The sequence below is a fragment of the Budorcas taxicolor genome, chromosome X (assembly GCF_023091745.1).
Source record: "Budorcas taxicolor isolate Tak-1 chromosome X, Takin1.1, whole genome shotgun sequence".
Classification (NCBI taxonomy): domain Eukaryota; kingdom Metazoa; phylum Chordata; class Mammalia; order Artiodactyla; family Bovidae; genus Budorcas; species Budorcas taxicolor.
The window spans coordinates 29,470,545-29,474,450 of NC_068935.1; positions in this window are offsets into that span (position 1 = coordinate 29,470,545).

Genomic DNA, 3,906 nt, shown 5'->3' on the forward strand with positions numbered 1-3,906 from the left:
GTTTTTCTAATGCTCCTGTTGTATCCATCGACCTGTTTATTCATTCACTCAAACCACATATTTATTGAACACTGCAGTAGTGCTGGTATAACAACACACCACAGACTGGGAGGCTTAATCAGCAGAAATTTGTTCTCTCACAGTTCTGGAGCCTGGAGGTCCAAGATCAAGGTTCCGGAAAGCTTGGTTTCCTCTGAGGGCCATTTGGGAAAGATACATTCCAGGCCTCTCTGCTTGGCTTAAAAATGGCCACCCTCTTGTTGCTTCTTCATGAGACTGCTCCTCTGTGCATGTGCACCCCTGGTGACTCTTCCTCTTCTTATAAGGATACCAGTCATCTTGGATTAGGACTCTTCCAACAGCCTTGTTTTAATGTGATCACATCTTTAAAGACCTTATTTCCAAATACTGTTGTTCAGTCACTAAGTCATGTCTGACTCTTTGTAAAGACTCCATGGAACTGCCAGGCTTCCCTGTCCATCACCAACTCCTGGAGTTTGCTCAAACTCATGTCCATCGAGTCAGTGATGCCATCCAACTATCTTATCCTCTGTCTCCCCCTCCTCCTGCCTTCAATCTTTCCCAGCACCAGGGTCTTTTCCAGTGAGTCAGCTCTTCACATCAGGTGGCCAAAGTACTGGAACTTCAGAATTTCAGTCCTTAAATATGGTTATATTCTGAAATAGTGGAGTTTGGCAGTCCAACATGTAAATTTTGGGAGCATACAATTGAGTCCATACCAAGCACCTTCTGTGTGCCAGTCACTATTCTCAGCACCTGGGATAAAGCACTGAACAAAACACAAAAATCCCTGCTCTTATTGACTTTACATTTTGGTGGCAGAGAGCAACAATAAACAAGATAATTAAGATATACAGCACGTTAAACGACAGTAATTGTGGTGGAGAAAAATAAAGCAGGAAAAGGAGCTAGGGAGCTCTTAGAGGCAGAGTCTGCAATTTCAAATAGTGTAGGCAGGGAAAATCTCTCTGAGAAGGGGACATTTGAGTAAGGACCTGAAGGAAGTAATAGATTAGGCCATGCAAGTATCTGAAGAATACCCACTCTAGTATTCTTGCCTGGGAAATCCCATGGACAAGAGGAGCCTGGCAGGCTACAGTCCATGGGGTCACAAAGAGTCAGACACAACTGAGCGACTGAACAAACAACAAATGCAAATATCTAGGGAAAGAGCAGACAGAAGAGCTGGTACAAAAGGGTCCTGCAGGAGGACATGTCCTGTTTGCTCAAGGAATGGCAAAGAGGGCTGACACAGCACCAGCAAGGGAGTGTAGCAGGAGATGCAGGGCTTGGGGAGTGCTGAGACAGATGGCTGGGTGAGGTCTAGCAAGCCTGTGTAATGACTGGCTTTTGTTCCAAGTGAGATGGTGAGTTAGAAAAACCTTTTCCCTCCCCGTGTTTCTCCTTTATTTGTCACATGACTGCCACACTCACAGCATTTCTGACACCAGTCGTGTGCATGTGGGTTTCCTTGCAACGAGCCGTTGGCTGGGAGTCCTATCCTTGAACTCAAGACCACACTTTCTGCCTGGAGAGAGCATCAGATCCCACAGGTTAGGGGCTCAGTCCCACAAAACTGCTGCCCTCCCCCGCCAAATTCACATGGCGAGTCCAGGTTGTCACCTCTCCTTCTGTCTGATGGGCTGTAAATCTGAGGTTCCTATGACCCTCTCCTTGGGTTCAATTAATTTGCTAGAGCAGCTCACAGAACTGTTCTAGCAGTTACAACTCATGTTCCTTATGTTTACCAGTTTATTATATAAGTATGTGATAAAGGATACAGATCACATAGGCGTGATTGATTACTAACTCTATTTTCAGCCCTTCTCCTTTCTCAAGAGAATGGGAGGTGATGCTGAAAATCCCAAGTTTCTAATCACGGTGTGGTCTTTCTGGTGACCAGTCTTCCTCCAGGAGCCCCCCCGAGTTGCCTCATTAGAGCAAAAGACATTCCTATCACCCAGGAAATTTCAAGGGTTTCAAGAGCTCTGTGTCAGGAACTGGGATCAAAAGCCAAATATTAAAACAAAAGATGTTCCTAGTGCTTTTACCACTTAGGAATTTACAGGAGTTTTAGGAAGTCTTTGCCAGGAACTGGGAGACAAAGACCAATAAAAAATTTTCTGTTATTTCACAGATGGGAAGCCATTGGACAAGCTGCAGCTGGCAAGGTCTGAGTTAACTTTTAAAAGAACCTCTTTAGCTGCTGTGTTAATAATAGACTAAAAGGGGACAAGGGTGGAAGCAGAGAGATAAGTAAGGGGGGGTGTGATCCATTTTCTCTAAATGATATGCCTTTCTTTGATTTACCAGCTCTAGATATCATCTATCTAGTGACTTCCTGGTCTAATAAATGGGAATTCAGCTCACTTATGGGCTTCCCTGGTGACTCAGATGGTAAAGAATCCGCCTGCAATGCAGGAGACCTGGGTTCGATCCCTGGGTTGGGGAGATCCCCTGGAGGAGGGCATGGCAACCCACTCCAATATTCTTGCCTGGAGAATCCCCATGGACAGAGGAGCCTGGCGGGCTACAGTCCATGGGGTTGCAAAGAGTCTGACACAACTGAGTGACTAAGCACACACACAACTCACTTAAACTGCAGCAACCACTTTTCTCTTTTCTCCTAATACATCACTCCTTTTAGTTCCTTTATTTAGTTCCCCTCTCAACTGACAACCATTTTAGTGCATATCTTTTCTGTTCACATATCTTTTTTGGTTATCTTTGTGCCTTCATATAAGACACATAAATATTTCTTGTTCCATCATCTATAGATAGTATCTCTTGATTCTATACTTTCTAAAATTAGAATATTAGTGCCTCTATGCATCCTTCCACCTCCCCTAAATTTGTCTACTTTCCAGTTTCTGTATGCTATGCTTTAAAATTATTTGTTAACATTTATCTTACACTTTGTAATTATAATTGTTTCCTGTGATTGTCTCTAGATTGGATTCCAAAGGTTGAAAAGCAATAAAGATAGTGTTTGTATTATTATGATTGTATATTTTTCAGTGTAAAGCTAAGAAATGGGCCTTGATTATATTTTCATGTTACAACTTCCATCAATTATTCTATATCACTCCATGTTCTAGTTGGTCATCATTATTGGAAAATGACATTTTTAAACAGTTTTGTATTTGAATTTTTGATTGCCCCCCATTTTTTTTTCTTTTTGGCTGTGAGTTGACTAAACATGTGCTGTCTATACCATATCTCTATTCTCCAGCTTTCTCATTTTGTCTAGTGCTCAGAATAAATTCTATTCATCTATAAGCACACTCTCTGTGTTAATTCTATCTGATTTTTCACATTTGATCGATGATTTCTTGTACAGATTTTGTTTTTCTTGGATTTCTTCATTGCTTCTTTTTGGATTATTTCTTGCCTTCTATGCTTTTATTGTATCCTAAATTTCCCTAGCTCTTAACTATATTATCTCTTTTTCCAACTTCCCTTTTCCCTGGATGCCTCTTTTTCTGTTATCTACGGTGTTTTTCTGGACTCGTTGGTTCCAAATCAGCATGTGTTCAGTCAATATCCTTTCCTCCAATTTCTGTCTTCTAAACATTTGTAAAATACAGTGTCATCTGAGTCCTTCTCTTTGTTATGAGCTTATGCCTTTTCAATCCCTTTATTATAATTCTAATAGTGTCTTAGGAGAGAGTGGATATAAATGCATGTGGTCTTTCTGCCATATTGAATGAGAGATATACAGCCTTATAATATAAATCTTTCTTTTAAAGTTCTAAAATTAATAACACTTTTTGTAACTAATTCAGACATGAAAGACCTGTATAAAGTAAAACTTAAAAGTCTGTTCACCACTCTCACTTGCCAGAGATAACCACTGTTAAGTATATATCCTTCCAGACTTTAAAA